This window comes from Eutrigla gurnardus, assembly GCF_963514095.1.
Source record: "Eutrigla gurnardus genome assembly, chromosome: 17".
Classification (NCBI taxonomy): domain Eukaryota; kingdom Metazoa; phylum Chordata; class Actinopteri; order Perciformes; family Triglidae; genus Eutrigla; species Eutrigla gurnardus.
In genome coordinates, this window is record NC_139928.1 from 13,229,029 (window position 1) to 13,250,422 (window position 21,394).

General features: G+C 42.4%; 2 protein-coding genes across 3 annotated transcripts in view; both read left to right on the forward strand.

The window, feature by feature from the left end:
* dtnbp1b (dystrobrevin binding protein 1b) overlaps nucleotides 1-21,394 on the forward strand; it is a 199,837-nt gene that overhangs the window by 54,721 nt on the left and 123,722 nt on the right. The gene's annotated exons all lie outside the window — the stretch shown is intronic.
* atxn1a (ataxin 1a) overlaps nucleotides 1-21,394 on the forward strand; it is a 77,152-nt gene that overhangs the window by 8,463 nt on the left and 47,295 nt on the right. For both annotated transcript variants that reach the window (XM_084031542.1, XM_084031543.1), the window contains exon 2: nucleotides 15,748-15,929. The gene's annotated coding sequence lies outside the window, so the exon portion shown is untranslated. The remainder of the gene's footprint in view (nucleotides 1-15,747; nucleotides 15,930-21,394) is intronic.

Here is a 21,394-nt window from a genome sequence, read left to right on the forward strand (position 1 = left end):
ACATTTGGCTGCGGCCGTCAGGGAGGTGCGACTAAAACACTGCAAACCGAGATAAGACCTAGTGAGCCGGGATGTTTCCCCTGCGTGCCAATTACAGTAGCGGGACCTCAAGAGTGTCTCTTCCTCTATTTTTCTTTCATCACACTTGGATCTTTGATAACGTTGTATTTTTCTTAATTTCTCCAGTTGCCTGCCACTGCTGCACCAACGTGTCCCCTGAAAGTATCGGGGTTGTATACATTGTCAGCTGAGGGGAGGCGACTTAATTGGAGCTATAAATTAAACGGACGTGTTCTTAAGCACAGGGCGGACAAATATGGCAGCACTTACCTCGTGGAATTCATTTCTGCCTAGTGTTGTTCAGGTACTGCAGTGACTGCACCGAAGAAATAAAGGAAGTTTAATATCTTCCTGCTCTTACACTAAAAGTTTAGAGCAGTTACAGGGCTTATTTGAAAGAAATGTCATCTTTAATGCACCAAATATTACTGCAATAGTTTTATAATCATAATTTGTGTACTTTGGGTCTAGTTTCCGCTACTTTGGGTATAGTGTGTTTTGTCAGCCACAGCTTCGGCTTGTGTGTTTCTACCGGAGTGTGTGTAGCACACAGTTGATGATCTACGACACAGATAAATGAGGTTAATGCGAGGTTCCACTGTGGCCTAGCCGGGCCTGCTTCCCTGAGACTGTCATCTACTATCAAATGCCACAGTGGGGGAGGTAAACTTGGCTGCAAAAATGCCTCGGTGTCATACTCGCCGGGGACGTGTATGTTGTTCAGAGTAATGCACGGTGAGCCACGGCTGCACACGCTTTCACAAACTCAGGATGTGAAACTGCACAGCAGTCAGTCGAGAACAAGACAATGCACGGGCGTTCGAAGAAGACATTTGCGTGGACATACAACAAGTAAACAGCACGCACACTTGGTGCAGCTGTGTGTACGCTAGTGTACACTCCCACTGCAGGGGCTTGCCCAGGGGGAAATACCTGTGGTAGAAGAGTGTTGACCTAATGGGAAATTACGAGGCATCCTCATCAGACCAAAAATAACTCTGTTTCTTTTATACATTCCATAACCTAAATGGCTGTGACGGGAACAGTCAAACTTCCCAGATGTCAGGTCGTAATAAACCATATTTGGAGTATCAGGTGGTTTTGAAATCATCATCAACATCAAAGAACAGAAATCTAATAGAAAAGAAGGATAGAATATAAATCTAATTTACTAACCCATGCAGAAAGGAAACGTATGACTGTTGATGTGGATGTTTCACCCTGTAATTACACAGTTCAAGTAATTATCTAAATAAATTTTCTTCATACTCAGGTCTTAATTCAAATTGTTCGAAGTTGTAGATTTAATATTTAAGATGGTTCTCATTTGGTTAACATTTTTGTTAGTGACCATAATAGGACCCTAAAGATACATTTTTATTTAACTTTTTATTGTTCCTCTGATAGCACGGCCCATAAATGTCACAGCAGTGTAACTCCCATTAAACAGAAAAAAAATTCCCATGCCACATCCAATCCAGTCTTTGATTGGCAATGTGTTCTGAAAGTACAAATATTTACCGCAGCGCTTTAAAAACATCCTGCATCAAGTCAGATTCACAAAAAGCTCCTATTCTGCCTGTCTGTCAGATGTGTAGTGTAAACCACGAACCTCAAAACAAAACCCTCCCTGCTTCCTATCAACTCTCACTACTAATCAGCATCAAAACCCAACAGCAGACGGTCTTTGTGGGGGAATAGATGCTTTCTCCCCCTTCTTCTTCGTTCACCCCAGCGATTTGGTTTTTGAGGCGAGCGCGCAGTCAGCTTGTCTTAATGCTACATAACGTGCCATTAGCTCAGCCAGCGAGTTGCGTACACGCCAGCTCTCGCGCAGGCTGCCTGAGATGGATAACTGAGTGCATTTGCAACCTGGCGGGACACACTCCCGAACTGTAGACTACTGCTGAAAGGGTGGGGGGTGGGAGTACGGTGTCAGTGTAACCCTTTTAGGAGGCACTTCATGGATACCATTTACACTGACTTAAAGCAAGTGTGTCGGGAGAGAATGTGCGCATGAGGGGACATTATGAGTAAAACTGTGCAAAAATTTGGGACATCAAACTTGAACAAAATACAGCTGTCAAAACTGCCATAGCTAATGTAGCGCACATAGACTCACTATATATGAATTTTAGCATATTTTGGGGGAATTGTACTGTACTGAGCTAACGGGCCAGCTGATTGTGTGGTTCTACATAACTGACTAAAATGTCACTTTTCATTGTAAGTACTTTGGCTTCGACACATAACAGATATTATCTTCATCAAACAGAAGAGATGTTTCAGGATAGCCAGGTTTTCTGGGCGTCTGAAGGAAACCCAATGGCAACAAGGACGCCACAAACACAGCTGGAGTTGAGGTTTTGGTCAGACTGACCTGAACTCCATGACCTTTTGTCCTGGAACTACATTGGCCCTGAACCATGTTGCCCCCCCACCATGACTCAGACATTTTTTCCTAATAGGCCTCCTCACACATATTTTCTTGTGTGAATATGCTGTTTAAAACAGCCAAACATGACAGAATTGTTGATGCGTTGCTAACCGTGCGAATGTTTGCCAAACCTTCCAGCTAATAGCAGATGTTGTCACATTGTGCATTAGCACAAGGCAGTTGTTTGTGTTGCAGGTCGGCTGAACGTTTGAGATTTGAGGAGGTGTTGCTCAACAAGGTTACAACGCATGAGCCACTGTCTTGCAGCTTGAATAGTGTGCTTGTGTTTGTATGTGGTTGCCTTGGCAATGGCCATATACTATACATTCTGATAGAACACTGCAGCCTCAGTTACAGATAAATGTGTTAGAATCAAGTGTCAGTGTGTGCAATGTATGCTTGTTTTTAACATGGAGGCTGCAATGTAACATGTCTATCTGCTGACCACCACTGAGTGTAGACTTCATCAGCATGATCCTGAAAAAAACCTGCTGCGCCCCACATTCAACCATAAACAAGTATTTAATTAGTTTTAAAATTGTAATTGTTGTAATTCAAAAAGCAACATTATACCTAATAATACCCCAATAATAAAGCTTAATTATATAGCACTACAATGAGGATAAATAGAGTCATTGACAACAAAAAGAGTCAATAATACCAATCAATTCACGGCAGGTGAAATTCCTACTACTAATACAGCTCATGCTTTTTCTACGTATCCGGCGTTGATGTTTGACCAATAAAAAGTTGGACACATTGACAAGTTCAAAGATTCCCCTTTGAAAAGTTCACGTTTCACTCCTGGAATCACGACGCAGACATTCGAGTCTCCCACAATCACGCTGTGGTCTGATTCTCAGAAACCTTGCACAAGGCTGCTAAGTAGCTGCTGGATTTGCAGGTTTCTATTTGAACTTTTTGCAACGGTTTTTTCCCCCTCCGTCCTAAGTTTGCCAAAAGCAACACATGATTAGTGTCCACCAATAGTAACGCTGCTCAGTCCTCTCTGGTCCGGCTCTGGAGAGGAGATTTATAGGGCTTATATTGTTGTTGTTTACTTATAATCTTTTAAAACTGAGGCAAGGTTTCATAATGCCTCGTAAAAGTAGTAAGCTGGAGTCCTGTACTCATTTATACCCTTTTCTGTTTGTAAGCCACTCAAAAAAGACCAGAAGTGGCTCAGCCATAGAAAGAGAATAGGAGTACAACAGATATATTACTATTACTATATTACTAATTTGCACTGCAAAACCTCACTTCTGTTTTCTTACCTTTGGCTTTGCAGTAGTGTCACATATCCATTTCCAGTGCACATGTTAAAGACGTCATCTTTTGGTAAACTGACATATATTTTCTCCATGAGAAAGACAAAGCGGACCCAACGCCAGGTTTGGTTTCTGATATGGTACGTGTTCATATGGATTTTCAAATGCCCATTTTAGTCCAGCGCAGTACGTCTCAGGCACCTCTTCTTGTAAATCCATGTAACTGAATACAACAGAAGTAATTTCAGCCATTTTCCCCAGACGGAGCTGCTGTGAGTCATGGAAGACTTCCAGTGTGTTTCTCAACGTAGTGTATTACTCAGTCGGAGCTGGACCCGGCCAGCTTAGAGGGTAAAGTTTTGGTGTGGGAACAGAAACAAAATGTAACAATTCCTATCATAAAAAACACTAAAAAGCAACAATATCATATCACATTAATGTACAAAATCATACTGTGGCCTCAGCTCTGTTGAACTAATATGTTTGCAGTTCAGAGTACATCTGAATTCTGCGAGAGCTATTTTTGGTTTGTGGATGTGGTTTTCTATGAAGAGTCAGAGGTCAAAAACCAAATGTCCAGACGATCCTTCAACAGTGGAGATAAAACAGTTAGAGAACATCACAGTGATGCAAGAGCTAAATGATGTCTGACTCTATTTTCCAAATAATATCTAAGGAGGCTGCAATTTTGCATCAACGGCAAGATGAGCACTGTGACAACTCATTTGACTTCAATTAGGACTTTCAATTCCAAGGGATTTATAAATATATATATATTTTAATCCTGTAAATTGATCCTTTAATTTGCACTCAGCTGAAAAGCTTTGTATAAGCTACTTTTAGAATACTATAGAGTGAAACCAGAATATGTCCACAGCTGACCAATTAAAATGAAATGCTATTAAATGATACATGTATACCAAAAAGTGCACAGCACCAGGAAAACATTAACTCAGCGGGTAGGTGAATGGAAGGGAGGGGCTGACATTAAAAAAAAATGTTGTCATCTCTTGTGGGACCAATAACTGATCGGCTCTTGAGCTTTTCGCTCCCCTGCTGCTTCATTGGGGGAATCGCTCAATTATTGAACCAAAGCTATGTAGCTTGTGCATGCATGTCGCCGCGCACACCCACTGGACATAGTTGGATGTGTGTGTGTGAGTGTGTGTGTGTGTGTGTGTGTGTGTGTGTGTGTGTGTGTGTGTGTGTGTGTGTGTGTGTGTGTTGGAGAAGGGCTAAAAGGAACTGCAGTAATTTCACAGAGCGAGAAATGGTGCGCCTGCCCCACTTTCAGTCTTTTAATCATGTATAGACACTCGGGGGCACTCCTGTGTGTGTGTGTGTGTGTGTGTGTGTGTGTGTGTGTGTGTGTGTGTGTGTGTGTGTGTGTGTGTGTGTGTGTGTGTACTGTATTAATCCGTGAGTGTGAGAGATGGTTTTCTGTACAGTACGTGTCAGAAGAGATTGCACTTAGAACCCCCTGAACCGAGACCAGCTGCGTGTTCGCGTGTGTGCTCTTTCTAATGCATATGTCAGAATCACTCTCTACAGCGCCGCTGTCCTCGTTTCAACTTTTCCAACTGGCTTTGTTGGCGGTGATTCATCCGGATTGGAGTCTGTCCGCTTGTTGAGCTTGTTAAAAAATGTCTTCTTTTTTTTCAGTTGATTTCGACGCAAAGACTGAAAACTACAGCTAAATGGGATATTTTATTATTATGGACGTTAAATGTATAATTAATTGTGATTTTATTCCATTCAACATGAATTACTGTCAAGGACTCTCTTGACGTATAGAGTTGGACATTTAGACATTTTGTATTTAGCAGTGGTCATCAACAGCTAACTACTTTCTCTATGTGACATTGTGTGTGTGTTTGTGTGTGTGTGTGTCAGCACACGTTTTATTTGTTGGGCCCTCCAACAATGTATTCTCAGTGTGACCTTGTAGCAGTTTGTAGCCCCATGGTGCCCATCCCTGTGACTAACACCCATCTTAACAAGCTGCCACAAGCAACTGCGCTATTGTACTCCAAAAAAGAACACCATATAATATATAGCTGGGGAGCGAGCTCCAGCACGCCCTCTGTCTTTGTGTGAAGCGTGTCTTATTTCGATACGTTTTATTATTTGACAGTGATGCCATGTCTCGGTGCATTGCCCCCTGGAAGTATTACATCCATGGGTTAACTCACCAGAGGAGGAGGAGGAGGAGGAGGAGTAGCGTGCACACATTGCACTTGCAAAATTATTCAAAACTGATGTGTGATTTGGCTCCGAGGGGGGATACCGCTCTCAAACTTCCCTGGGCTGATGCTGCGGACATTTGGCCCCGATTTTACCAGTACGCTTATTTTAGGGTATTTGCATTTTTCTTGTGTCTCCTGTGTGTGTCAACGCAGAGAGAGATAGAGAGAGGTCAGAGTAGACGTGTCTGAGCCGGGCCCACGGGGCGCCTGGAGCCAGGACAGCCGCGCTGTACAACTCCAGCCTGACAAGTATTGACAGTGTCGCTCACTATGGAATGCTAACAGCCAGGCAGGGTGTGGCCCCGCTGCGCTCGCTGCTCTGACCCCGTGACCTTGGTTACATAACCGATTGTCAGTCCTTTTTGTAGGAGTGAGAGAGAGAACAGCGTTTTGGTGATGTGTCATGCGGCTGACCTGAAATGCCACATTGCTCCCTCTGTTACTGGTGGTTTGTATTCCTTAGCAGCGAGGATTTGAATGTTTGTTCTCCGGGCTCGATGATTTTGCAGATTCAAATAAGCATGTCGCATTCGTGTCAACGGACACCAAGGGCAAAGTATACAAACACACATGTATACACACACACACACACAGCACAAGCAGTCAAGGTTAAACAAAGATACCCAGACTTTATTTGGGTTAAGGGCAGTGCAGCATGTTGGAAGTGAGCCATGAACTGACACGCACTACACACACACACACACACACACACACACACACACGCGCACACACACACGCGCACACACACACGCGCACACACACACACACACACACACACACACACACACACACACACACACACACACACACACACACACACACACACACACACCTGCCAGTGATGGCGTCTGCTCAGTCCTCTCTCTTGTAGTCCCTCTCTTGTTCCTTTGTCCTCTCTGTCTTGGTCATCAGACCTTGTAGCAGGATCTCAAGGGACAGCTGGTGGGGCAGTGTGAGCACCTGCGCTTCATGTGTGTGTGTGTGTGTGTGTGTGTGTGTGTGTGTGTGTGAGTGTGTGCGTGTGCGTGTGAGCACCTGTGCTGCCAGCAGGAACCTGCCACAGCCGCGGTGCTTGATGACGTATGCCGGTGGCTTCCTAAAGTCGTGCTGTGAACCCCGTACTAGCTGTTATCTTCTTAAAGTCAACTCACCTCCGTGTCCACAGAAGGATATTCAAGCATTTGGTGCATTACAGATACAAATACGTAAAAAAAATCCTCTCATAACAATTTCTATTTCCGAAGGAACTGCAAGCAATTGGTAACACAAGAAGAGATTTTTCATCTTCCTCTTGAAAGTTAATCGTTCAACCCATAGCTACGAGGCTGACCCACTTTCTGTGGAGCACCTCTCAGTCAAGCTGACATGCAAATAAATTATATTTAGTGTTGTTCTGTGTCGGTGGCCTGCGGTGCGTGACACGTGGGTTTCAGTCCTGGTATATTGCTGAACTTGGAAGAACGCCATCTCATCTTTCATATCACTTTACACACTACGAGCTGTCTAATACATTTCCTACAAACTATTTTTTTTTGTGTGTATTGTTATTGTGTAGAAGAATGACCTCCACGTCATCCTAATACTTCTCTCTCCTGTGCTGATCAAGTTTCCTGCTGATATCTGATTTGATTGGGGTTAACTTTTGTTATTCTGATTAGAGGAAGTATTTTACTTTGATCCTGAGAGAGAAAGAGGTTTTGGTTCCTCCCGGACCGACTTCACCTCTCAGCTATCTCACATTAATTAATCAAAGCCCTTGTTGTGACGTCGCAGTCTTGTTCTGAGAGATGTTGTACCTTCGACTTCTCAGGAAGTCTCTTTCTTTCGGAAACAGATGCGTATTGAGTCAATGTAAATCCACTCGTCAAACCTTTCTCTGCTGTCTTCTGTAAACTCTGAATAGATACTCTGACTAGAGTCCCACTCTAGTCAGAAAGGACTCTACAGCTTTGTTGTGGATTTCTTTCTCCACTGAAGAGCTTTTCTTAACAATTTTGAGATAATCTCCAAAATCAGCGTGAAAAGAAGACAAGAAAAGGAGTAGAGGTTGATTCTTCATCTAGTGCACTCTGACAGGAACTAAATTGTGGAGGGCGAGTGAGACTAAAAGTTTGCGTCAAGGAGTTAAAGGAGGTCTCTTGACGCCTGCGCTGACAGCGGCAGCTTGTATCCCCTCGCTCTAATGTGGCGGTAGAGCAGCAGCGATCCATGGCGGCCATTATACCTGCCGTCTGCCTCGCTGTCAGATGGTCCGCTGGAGAGCAGGCTTGTTGCACCACAAGTGTACACTATGTCTCGTCACATTCACATTTCAATAGCCCTATTTTTAATTGGATGGTTGCTTCATTTCGCCGTGCGTCGTCTTCGACTGGAAAGCGTGTGTTTAACAGAAGGAGCGCTGATTTAGTTTGTGTGAAGATGACACTGACAACTTTTCCGTATTAATTCCAGATTGTGTGTGTGTGTGTGTGTGTGTGTGTGTGTGTGTGTACGCGAGAGAGGAAAAAGACTTGAGAAATCATCAAACGCAGTAATTACTATGCATGCGTGGGCAGCATATGTCTTTTGAATGTCTGGAAAAATGTAAGTCGAAGAACGCAATTTGAGTGTGCGCGTGTGTGTCCCACTTTGAAGATGTGATCCTGTGTGTGTGTGTGTGTGTGTTTCCTGCAGGCCCCCCTCCCAGCGTATTCCCCGTATCCCAATGTTGGGATCTTAGGGGGGGCGGGGGTGATCAAAGCTGGGCTCCCTGCGTCTCCGGGCCCTCTGCGCTAACGTGGCTTGACTGAGGAATGCTGAGTAATTCCCTCAGGTGGCAGCTTGAGCTCTGATGTTCAGTCTTTGGTGCACTCTGTCAACAGTCTCATTTGAACATGTGAGCTCCTCACACGCGTGTCTAAATACTGTACACATGCACCCTCCCGACACGGTAATGGAGGAATTCCTTTCTCAGTGGCTTTCTCTGTTTTTTTTCCCTTTTTTTTTCACACACTTTTCTTGTTCATTGGCTTCTTGTTGTATGTTGGGATACGTGTTGCCCTGGAGAACCGTAGCATTAGAGAGGAGGGATGAGGAGAGTAAAAACGGAGGGGGGATATAATCACAAAAGGGGAGGCGTGAATGAAAGAAGGATATGAGATCTAAGGAGAGAAAAGACAAAGAGTACAGTTGAAAGGAGAGAAGAAGCATGTTGGATTTGATTTAAAGCGTGGTTAATCTACATTCAAATCCTCTGATTTAAGGGTGCAGCTAAAGAAATGCACCACTACGTATAGCCGGCTTTCTCTCCACACTGAAAACATTCTTGTAAAGTCGCAAACACGATCCCGTTTGTTATCAAGTCGACTTGATAAAGTGAAGTAACAGGATCACGTCGTGGCATTACACAGCTGTTGTTGTTTCATCAGGTGATACTTAATTGAGGCAAATACCTATGTAGGCTGAATAGAGGGGAGTCGGAGAGTTCTGGCAATCTAAACCTCTGAAGTCATTTTTCTAGACAGCAGGTCGCAATTTTATTACGTGCACGCTGACAAAATTGGTGCAGAAGGGTTTTTAATTTTCATTAATCTCTGTACATCTATGCGCCGCATCCAAGCTGTGCACGGAGCACCGAAGTGTTTATTTTAGCTGCACTACTGTTTTTGCTATCTGGGCTGTGTATGTAAGCATACTGTATGAATGACAGTCTGTGTTTATCAGCAGGGGGGAAAAGGGCGATCGTCACGTACACAGAAGCACATTTGGGCAGCTTTAAAGAGTACGCTGAACTTTGACCTGCAGTGATGGTGCTGAGGGTTAGTGAGTGAGTTGCATAACCAAGAGGTAGTTCATGTTTCCCCTCCGTGTCTCATTGTATGTGTTGGTCCTCTTCTCTCTCTCTCCCTCCCCCATCACTGCTTTTCTCATTTACCAGCATCACAATCAGTATTGCCAAAGCGGTTGCATGTGATTCATTTAGATAATAATGAGGCCTGGTTTATGTTTGAATGTGTACTTTGAAATTTGAATCTGAACTTGCACGTCTTGAGAATGATTGTGATTGTCGTGCTAATAACTTATGGCGTAATGTTCAGGTTAGCAGAGGCTTTATTATCACTGCTTCAAACCATTCCACTTGATTTGTGATACAATGTTCACAGACACTCATTATGAATGCCGGATATGTGATAAGGTTGTAAATTTGTTATGACAAGTATGATGGACGATCTCATACAGGCATGAATCAGCGTTACACACTGCGTAGTTATCTGAGAGAGGTGCTTCAATTGCTCGAACATGACTTTTTATATCTGATGTAGATGTAGATCATGAAGCTGTAGATCATGTAGCTGTAGCTATAGATGTAGCTATAGATGTAGCTGTAGCTATAGATGTAGCTGTAGATGTAGCTGTAGCTATAGATGTAGCTATAGATGTAGCTGTAGCTATAGATGTAGCTGTAGATGTAGCTGTAGATGTAGCTATAGATGTAGCTATAGATGTAGCTGTAGATGTAGCTCTAGATGTTTATAGATGTAGCTATATATGTAGCTGTAGCTGTAGCTGTAGATGTAGCTATAGATGTAGCTGTAGATGTAGCTGTAGATGTAGCTGTAGCTGTAGATGTAGCTATAGATGTAGCTGTAGATGTAGCTGTAGATGTAGCTGTAGCTGTAGCTGTAGATGTAGATGTAGCTATAGATGTAGCTGTAGCTATAGATGTAGCTGTAGATGTAGCTGTAGATGTAGCTGTAGCTGTAGATGTAGCTATAGATGTAGCTGTAGATGTAGCTGTAGATGTAGCTGTAGCTGTAGATGTAGCTGTAGATGTAGCTATAGATGTAGCTGTAGATGTAGCTCTAGATGTTTATAGATGTAGCTATAGATGTAGCTATAGATGTAGCTGTAGCTGTAGCTATAGATGTAGCTATAGATGTAGCTGTAGCTGTAGATGTAGCTGTAGATGTAGCTATAGATGTAACTATGGATGTAGCTATAGATGTAGCTGTAGATGTAGCTCTAGATGTTTATAGATGTAGCTATATATGTAGCTGTAGCTGTAGCTGTAGATGTAGATGTAGCTATAGATGTAGCTATAGATGTAGCTGTAGATGTAGCTGTAGATGTAGCTGTAGCTGTAGATGTAGCTATAGATGTAGCTGTAGATGTAGCTGTAGATGTAGCTGTAGCTGTAGATGTAGCTGTAGATGTAGCTATAGATGTAGCTGTAGATGTAGCTCTAGATGTTTATAGATGTAGCTATAGATGTAGCTATAGATGTAGCTATAGATGTAGCTGTAGCTGTAGCTATAGATGTAGCTGTAGATGTAGCTGTAGATGTAGCTGTAGATGTAGCTGTAGATGTAGCTGTAGATGTAGCTATACATGTAGCTATAGCTGTAGATGTAGCTATAGATGTAGCTATAGATGTAGCTGTAGATGTAGCTATAGATGTAGCTGTAGATGTAGCTATAGATGTAGATGTAGCTATAGATGTAGCTGTAGATGTAGCTGTAGATGTAGCTATAGATGTAGCTGTAGATGTAGCTGTAGCTGTAGATGTAGCTATAGATGTAGCTATAGACGTAGCTATAGATGTAGCTGTAGATGTAGCTGTTGCTGTAGCTGTAGATGTAGCTATAGATGTAGCTATAGATGTAGCTATAGATGTAGCTGTAGATGTAGCTATAGATGTAGCTGTAGCTGTAGATGTAGCTGTAGCTGTAGATGTAGATATAGATGTAGCTGTAGATCTAGCTGTAGCTATAGATGTAGCTATAGATGTAGCTGTAGATGTAGCTGTAGATGTAGCTATAGATGTAGATGTAGCTATAGATGTAGCTGTAGATGTAGCTGTAGATATAGATGTAACTATAGATGTAGCTGTAGCTGTAGATGTAGCTAGAGATGTAGCTATAGATGTAGCTGTAGATGTAGCTGTTGCTGTAGCTGTAGATGTAGATAGGCCGGTGCAGACGGGGTTGTGTGCAACTAACCAGCCTATTGTTGGCCATTTTGCTGCCGGTCTTGTTGTGTGCATCCAGTGAACCCAGAGCCTGCAGTGCAATCCAAGAACTTTGCAACGCTGCATTTTCCTCTGTCCTTGGAAGCCAACACTTATGACGCATTTAAAAACCAGAAACACAGCTAGTTTGTAGCAGTTTATCGTTTGCAGAATAGCCAAATAAAAGTCAGTTTCAGTGGAATTCCCTTCTGAGGAGAGTTGCCTTCTGGTGCATTTGCTCCATTCCTTTTATTCAAGGGTTTATTCTTTCTTTTTTTTCCTCCATCTACTTACAAAGATAGAAATAGAATACAAGCCCACAAGGGAGCATTGAGTGACCCCCGAGGTTCCTGAGAAAGATTTTAATTAAAATAATCTCATTAATAGACGCAAACAACAAATAATGTGTGAAAACACATTACATGAAATGTGACAGATATGGTAAAACTTGAATAAAAACAGTAATGAAAATATAATTTAATGAGCTCTACATACAGAGAGAGTCAAGGTTCTTGTGTTCCTCTTCATCTAATAGCGGTGTGGATGTTGGCGACGGTAACAGAAGCATTAGCCAGACAAGATAGGTCAGGGTGTAATCCTGCAAGACACACACACACACACACACACACACACACACACACACACACACACACACACACACACACACACACACACGCTGTGTCTCTGAGTGTTTAATGAGTGTGTGTGTGTGTGTGTGTGTGTGTGTGTGTGTGTGTGTGTGTGTGTGTGTGTGTGTCTACCAGGTGACCAATAGAAAATCAGACTGAAAGGGGCAGGGCAAGGTTTCATAGGTGCACATGGAGACACACACACACACACACGCACGCACACACACATAGACATAGACACACACACACACATAGACACACACACACACACACTCTCTCAGGTTGCCACTATTATTGAGTGTGTTGTGAGACAGACAGGGAACTGAATGCTAGGTGCTGAGCAGGAGGAAAAACTTGCGCACACTCTCTCTCACACACACACGCACACACACACACACACACACACGCACACACACACACACACACACACGCGCGCGCGCACACACACACACACACACCCTTTTAATGAAAACAAAAAGGGCTACAAATGTGCAATAATCATGTCAAATAAATTGAAGCTATAGCCCATAAAAACGAATTTGTTCATATGAAAGCCTTTATAAAAATGGTTAAATAAATGCACTGTAGTCTATGCAAATATGGGCCTATAATAAAAGTCCTGGGTTTGTTGAGCCTATAGATCTCCTCCACAGACAGCGCTATCCGTCTGAGAATATCTCATCGTAAATAAGGGATATTGTACAGGGAGCTGGACATTATTGCAAAGTGAGTCCAAGCATAACCCCCAATCCAAAAACAAACGGATGCATTCAAAAAGTTATTTTGATGTTGATTACCATGGCAAGGTTGAAGCTTTGGTATTTGGGTCAGCCTTAAGCAAAACTATACAAAAATCCTTTTACAAACTCTCACACAACTCATGCTGTATAATCCAAGTCGTAGGCTCAGTTCTTCCCAAACACATAATTGATGTACTAATGATCATTTTGTGAGGGAAGTATTCCTTTAACACAAGTCCTCTACCAAGCTCACCTCCTCTTCTGTTCACACACAACCTGCTTTTTAAAGATCCATGTTGCAAACTACAGTTTCACAGTGCTGTCAGTTAATTCTTATGTTTATTATAGGTTCATTTACAGTCAGGGCAGGTAAGGTTTTTAAGCCATAGTGTAAATAGAAACTAGAATATTTTTTGGGGGCATTCAACTAAAAGGGAAAAGTACTGAACGATGGCATATAATGTCTTTGAAATCGTCTGCTTTGTTCTTCAGCTAGATCCTGATTTGAATTAGAAAAAATAGACATAAATAGACTTTAATAACAACATGTCAGATAATTAGCATGCTGTCTTTGCTACAGCTGTTATTCTGTTTTCATCCTTGACTCCATATTGTCTTTGCTTGTTCAAGTGTTTCTTATGTGTGTGTGTGTGTGTGTGTGCGTGACTTAAAATGCTGCATATTTTATTTATATGTTGTGTATACAAGGTGTTATCTAAGTGTCACATGCCTGCATGCCGGCGTTTGTGTATGTTAATTGAGTTTTAGTTTCAACTTAGACACAAACAAGAAAAAATGTGATTTAGTATCGGTGTCCGTTCTCGGGACCTGATGTCACATGATCGACTGACTGATTTTTGTGTTGTTTTCAGGGTTCAACTTAATGCTCAACCCCGCCCCGTGACCTTGGGACGTGTCTTTGTCGTTATAGTAACAGCCTCCGGGATTACTGTAAATGAGAAGAGCGCGTTGGTTGGGAGCACCGGGCGTTTTTTTCTCTGCACTTGTGCATCAAATTAGATGCTTTTCTACATTTATATCCCCAGGAAAGAATAAGTCGCTGCTTTACAGAACACCCTGCAACATGATCATAAAGTCGGGATGTATCAATATAGCATTTTTTTCCCTTAACTGATGTTTATGCAGTTTTGTTTTATGAGTAGAAGCATGCCACTGGGATTGTTGCAGACATCACAGAACACTAGTGCATTGTAGTCATATGCTTATTATTAGGGATGCACCGAAATGAAAATTCTTGGCCGAAACTGAAAACCGAAAATGAGGAAACCCAAGCTGAAAATCGAAAATCGAAACACAGAAATAAATGAATATTCCAATTATTAGTACCATTGCATTTATGGCTATGACTGTGTACTAACCTCACTAAAATCAAGGCATTGCAATTCAAAGAATAAATCAATTAAAAAAGTATGAAAATATTTATTAAGCACTGACATTACAACAATGCACATACATATTTGGTGCATCCCTACTTATTATGGTATCTGTTTCTACGATAGAGCTTCATGAAACTGCATTGAATAAGTGTGTATTTAGCCGCATATTGTGTGACATAACAAAAAAAACTACAATTATTTGTAGTTTAATTTAACAACTCAGGCTATGAATCAAACAACAAGAAAACTAACAAACCAAAAACAAACTACATTTTATTTTCCTAGAATTGCTAGTTTTATTACCAGCGTTCTATTTCATCATTATAGCTCCCAGTTACTGGAAGCATTTAGTCAAAGTGAAACTTGTCCTCACCGGATCGCCAGCCAAGTTCATGAAAGAGACCTAAATGCCTCCAAATTACTATGTTTTCATTTTTTTTTTGTCTCTGGAAAAAAAAGGAGGATACACGCCTCAAACCAGTGTCTCATGCGGGTAAACAAAGCGTGCTTGCCATGCCGATGGGGCGTCAGTGTATAAATAGCATGGGTGTTTGTTCTGAAACAGCCATAGCCAGTGTACAGAATCACATGCACAGCCATATGCACTATGATGTCATCAAGGAAGAGCCACTACTCGCATAGGCAACACTCGGGCTTGTACATCTTGACTGGGTCTTCTGTCAAGTGGTCAGTAGTCAGATTGTCCTCTTGACTGGGTCTTCTGTCAAGTGGTCAGTAGTCAGATTGTCCCTAACCTCTCAGAATAACCACTTAGTTTACTTTTCTTCATAATCTGCTGTTCGACACATCTTCCATTATGGGACCCAACACTAGACTGAAGGTTAAGCTGCTGATTGTAATTGCATAGCAGGGGATTTGTTTATTATGCGGCGATAATTGAGCCAGAAAAAGCAATAATCATAATGGAGTAAGGAACGCTTTGAAAAATGGTGCTAACGTTCTCTCCGTGTTTCCCCCCCGTAGGGAATGGTGACAGCAGCTGCAGACAGACGGACGTGGACAGACGGCGCAGGCACCCGGAACGCTTCTCTCCCATTGGTGGAGAGATCCAGACCTCACAACAGGAACTCCCGTCGGTTGTCGGCTCTCAACTGAGCGGCAGGCTCCACCTACTCCGCCCAAGTAGCTCCGCCTCCTCTGCTCAGGTAGGACGGCTGTCTGATGGAGTTAGGGTCTTCAGTTCAAACCAACTGTGGTTTGTGATTTTCAACATTAATTCAAAAGCTAAACTACTGTTCAATTAATCTTCTCATTGCAAACTAGTATGGAATTGATCATTTAAACCTTTTATAAGAGATTTATACACGTATGCAACATCACACCATATGACTCAATCAATCAGAAGGTCAATAGGAACCGACCACAGAGTATTTATTATAGTATTATATAGTATTTATATAATCATAATAGGACAAACAAAGTGGCTCTTTTTAAAATGTTCATTCATTATTCATTAAATGCAGGAGCAGACGCAGCAAAGTTGCATGACCTGCTGTCTCTCACTAGAATTAGACTTCCCCACATGACCATAACGCTGATGGTGCAGGATGAGTCACCAAAAGGTATTTTAGTTACCTGTCATTCCATCAAGCTCCACGTTTCACCTGTTGGTTCATTATAAAAAGAAGAACTAAAAGACAACTATGCACCTTTTTTCTTCAAAAATATGTAAAATAATACTACACAAAGACTTTTCTTCTCCTGATAAAAATAACAATCATGTGTCACTATAACATCACTTAAACTGGACGAACCATTTATTTTTAATTGCCTGGAGGAGGAACTGTGAGGAAAACCCAACGTGTGATATTGTGTCTGGCTTGATGTTACACTCTTTCTTTGTGTATTTAGTCTGTATTAGAGTTGTAATAAAGCACAGCTCAGGAGAGCGGATGTGTGTTTTCTGTGTCTAATAGAGGATCAACTCGTCTGAGCTCCTGTGCTCTTTCCCCGCTCATCTTCCATTCACGTGATTTGTCTTTTGATTGTATTCCTTGCTTTCTTGGCCCGCCCACTGATGTCCCTTAACTTTTGCAGTCTCCCGATCCCATTCTCTTAGTCTCAATCTCTTTCCATGTCAGCCGTCTCACTCCGCCCGCCTCTCCTCCTTTCTGTATCCTCGCCCTCCGCTGTATCTATTGAAGCTCCTCCGTCAGTCCTTTATCTCCGTCTCACCAGCTGTGTGTCGAGGCCGCGTTCTGTCCTATGAGGGAGAGTGGAATGAATAGAACGGCTTACTGAGAACGGCGAGGAAGCCGATCCCTGCCTTTCGCCTCATTGAGCGCATCTCCAACTCGTCTCGTGTCCTCTCACATCCTCTCGTCTTGTATCCTCTCCTAGTCTCAGGACTCTGGTGAGACCTGTCCTCTGTCCTTGGCCTCCTGCTGCTGACGGTCATAGTGTCTCGGATGGAGTGTTATTTTCATTGAAGATTGCAATTGTTATTAGTTAAAAAAAATCCCCAAACCCACAGAGAAGTGTCATCCCGGTTGCTTATGGCGAAACAGTTTTTTTGTTTATTGCCCCTAAGCTATATAGAGTTGTGCTTTACTCACCGACAGCTTCATTAGATTCTGCTCGGAGGTACCGCCGTGTGCTTGGGGACTTAATCTTATAACTATACAAATATGTTTTGAAGTACTGACTAATTAGTTTATTAAATTAACTTTGTACCAATTCAGAGAGGAGTAGCCAGGAGGAGCATTAAATAAGGAGAGCCTGGGAGAGACAGCATAAAGCCAAGGTAACATTTAGATGAAATAAATGCGAGAAAAGTATATTATTACGCAAAAAAATCCTGAATATATAGTAGTCCTTTAACTAAGTTCTTATGATCTATTTCATTCTCACTCAGACTCAAACTCAACCTCTGCCTGCCCTTCTCTCCCTCCCCCTCCCTTCCTTTCTCCACCCATCACTCTCGCTGAAAAAAAAAAAAAAAAATGACACGGCTACACTCCCCGCTTCATTCTGCCTCACCTCTCTTTTGTAAACCCACTGTTGACAGTTGCCTTTCTCTGAGCAGAAAGCCTCAGAAATGAGCAGATGGAGGGGTTGACAGTCTGGAAGCTCAAACAATGACGGCGGGCGGCAAAGTCGTGTGATCAACACATGTCGGAAAATGTCCCGTTTAATGTGGGAACCACGTACAGCCTGTCAGTCATCTATATAGGGGACGGATGCCTGTTGAGGATGTGCCTGCTGCCCCCTCTTAGTCGTTTTGGTCTAATGACATTTTTTTTTTGCCAAATCTAAGCTATTTAACTTCTAATGTCTGTTCTCTAAGCTGAAGGATAATGTCATTGCCCTTGAAATGCTGTTGGAGTCCTATTTTATTACATAAAAAGAGACAAAAAAGCAAAAGGTATATTAAATGTGGAGTTGGGAGGATGAATGTAGACGTTTTACAGCCTGAGGAGGGAAACTGCTCTGAAGTCTGCTGGTAGAGCAGCTGATCCATCTGTAGCCAGACAGCAGCAGGGAGAACTGGCAGTGTTGGAGCCCTCCTGTCCTGATAGGCCGAGCACATCCCACGCTGTTTTTAAGGGTTTACAGTCAGGGTGCTTTCTATTGGTCCTCAAATTCTCTTCTTTCTTAAGTTTCCTCAAGAAATACAGCCACTTTGAGCTTTTTTCATCAGGATGGAGATATGTGATTCCCATATCAGCCTTCTGTCCAATGTTACTAGACTGGAAGCGTCACATTGATGTGCTCATTAAGTTTAAGTTTCTAACGTGACGACTGCGACTTTAAATTCAGAAAGTCACCGGGACTGATTTTTCTAAATATGGCTGGCTTTGATTTCTCTATTGCAGAACCGTGTTGTGATATTTTAGATGCCGGAAGGAAAAAGGAAATGTATTTATGACACGCGGGAGGGAAAATGTGACAGCTTTATATGCATTCAGTCAATTTGCAGAGATTGATTTTCTTTTTCTTTTTTTTTTTTATCATTTGAAATTGAAATTACTCCCACCCACTCTCTTATGGTTAGATGCCGCAGCCTGCAGCAACGACTCGCAGTAATCTCAAAGATGTCAAATTACCAATTAACCCAGCTATACTCTCTATAATAAAGCTTCACAGGAGGCTTTAGATGTCCGACAACGCCAGGGGGTATCAATCCTTGCACAAATGCTCATTATAAAGTAAACGAAGCCTTTCTCTGTTGTTTGACATTCGACTCAACGCACCAGAAAAGTTTATGTGGCTCCAGTAACCTGCTAAAGGTTAAACGCCATACAGAAATTCATCTCACCTCACATACGGTTCCTGTAGTAAGGGACCTGTTACATTTGGTTTAAATTTAAATCTTTCAGAGAGTTAACCCACCTGAGTAAACGGAGAGTTCCCCCTCTTTCTCTCTCTGTGTGTGAGCATGGATTTCCCCTTCTCTGTTTTCTTATAATAGCTGCGCTCTGCCTTATTTGATCTGGGCCCCCGCTCTCATAGTAGGATTGAATTGGGTTTGGCAAGCAAAGGGAACCACTCTCGCATACACACACTCGCACCTGAAACTGCCAACTTGAACGAAGGAGAGATAGAGGGAGGGAGATGGGGGAAAGTGAGAGTGGTAGCATCTTAAAATAAAAGTACTGTCTTCTGATAAGGTGGTGACCGCAGAGAAGGAGAAGTCATTCATTAAATCTGGATGCATCTTTTCATTGTTAGATCATTTTCTCCATGTCTCTCTCTTTTTACCTCGTTTCTTCTGTCCTCTATCAGCCCCCCATCCCGAGTCTCTCACTCAGTCCTGCTATTGTCTCGCCGTCTTTACTTTTCATGCCAGCCCGCTCCACAAACACACTCTCCCTGACACACACACACACACGCACATACTGTGGCTGTCTATGCACACTAAGCAATTAGTTAATTACCTTGCCCAGTGTCGCCGAGTTCATCCAGACTGCTGTTTTTTTTTTCTTTTTTTTTCTTTCTGAATTACTAAAGAGAGGAGACGAGGCAGACTAATGAAGAGTGGGAGAATGAATGAAACGGTATAATGGAAGAGTGGGACCTGAGACGACCTGTTGTTCATGTTCTAGAAACTCTTTAACGTGAGAAGAAAAGAAGAATACTCAATTTATTTCAACATTTTAACCAAGGCCATTTTGTTGTCAATCTTGCTGTCTGGCAAGCTGTCTTCTTGTCATGTGCATTCTTGTTTTTCCTTTTTTTTTTATAATTAGAGAAGCAAAACAAATGTTGAGCTAATATTTATTATCTCCACGTGTAAGCCTGTGGGGAGATCATGTGTTGTCATGTGTGTTGGTGTCTGTCCACTGCTAATCTCGTAGCACTGAAACCCATCAGCTCAATATTTTCTGTACTCATTTATGACTATTTGCTCCTCTTGTGGTTACTTTTCTATTATTCGTTTAATTCTGCAGAATTTTGAGCATCTGCAGATGAATTCCATACCCAAAATGTTCCACTTAAGTTCGGCACGGGAAGATTTTACTAGTTTTTATTGGATTTAATGAATGAACATTGAGATCCAAGCAACCTCACGTTTGGTCCAGACCCCAAAACTTTGAGAAACTGTAGCATAAACCTTTTTTTTTTGCAAGGTTGTAATGCTCTGAGCACAGCAGCACAATACATCTTCTGTCTTTCTCTACCACCTGACAAAGCAGTTATGTCGGGGGGAACTTCAGGGAAAAGTGCTCTTTCTGTTCTGAGAACCATGAAATAAAAAAATCAATTTAAGCGGAATAACTCTTTCACAGTAAACGTCTGCAGCAGCTCCTTCATCTTCCACACCGCCGTGTTTACAAAGGAGGCGTGTTGAAGTCAGGACTAATAATCATACAGTGGGGTCTAACAGTGTTGCCCATAGGAGCCAATCAACGTGTGTGTGTGTGTCACCTCAGCGCAAACTACTACACTACTGTCCTGATAAAAGCCACTGTTTGTGATCCTGTGTGTGCCTGTCAGCATGTTTGTTGTGTTAATATGGCATATAAGGTATATGTCATCTGTGTGTGTGTGTGTGTGTGTGTACTGTACATGTGCGTGGGTGTATGCATGTCAGAGCCTTCAGTAGTTTGTGCACCACAACATGCTGAATGCAGATGTAAGGGAAATGTGAAATGTCATGTGGAGCTGTGGGGGAATCGACTGGAATTCAGCCAGCAGCGTGGAAAAACATGTTGCTGTAGGTCATTACTAATGAGCCATGCATGTGCTGGGACAGTGTGTGTGTGTGTGTGTGTGTGTGACTGCATTTTTGTGCTGCGTTCTCTAACCTTGTGAGAGACTTAATGTATCTGAGGATTTGATATTTGTGTTTAAGAGGCAGATAAAGTGTGTGTTTTAGGAACTTTAGAAATGTGTGAGTGTGTGTGTGGGTGTGTGACTCTTTCACATTATCGTGCTTGTCTGCTCTCAGCGTGATTAATCCACTGTCCTTCCTAACTCCAACCCACTTCTGTTGCTCTCCCCTTTGTCTGCTCTTGATTCCCTTCTGCTTTATAGCATTAAGCGATGAGTAATGATGACTGACATCATCTCTGGCTCGGCTAGTGCCCGCTAATTGGCCAGAGCGATCTTATTGCATTAGATGTTATTCCTTCAGGGTATTCCCAGATATCCCTCATTGTTTTCACAG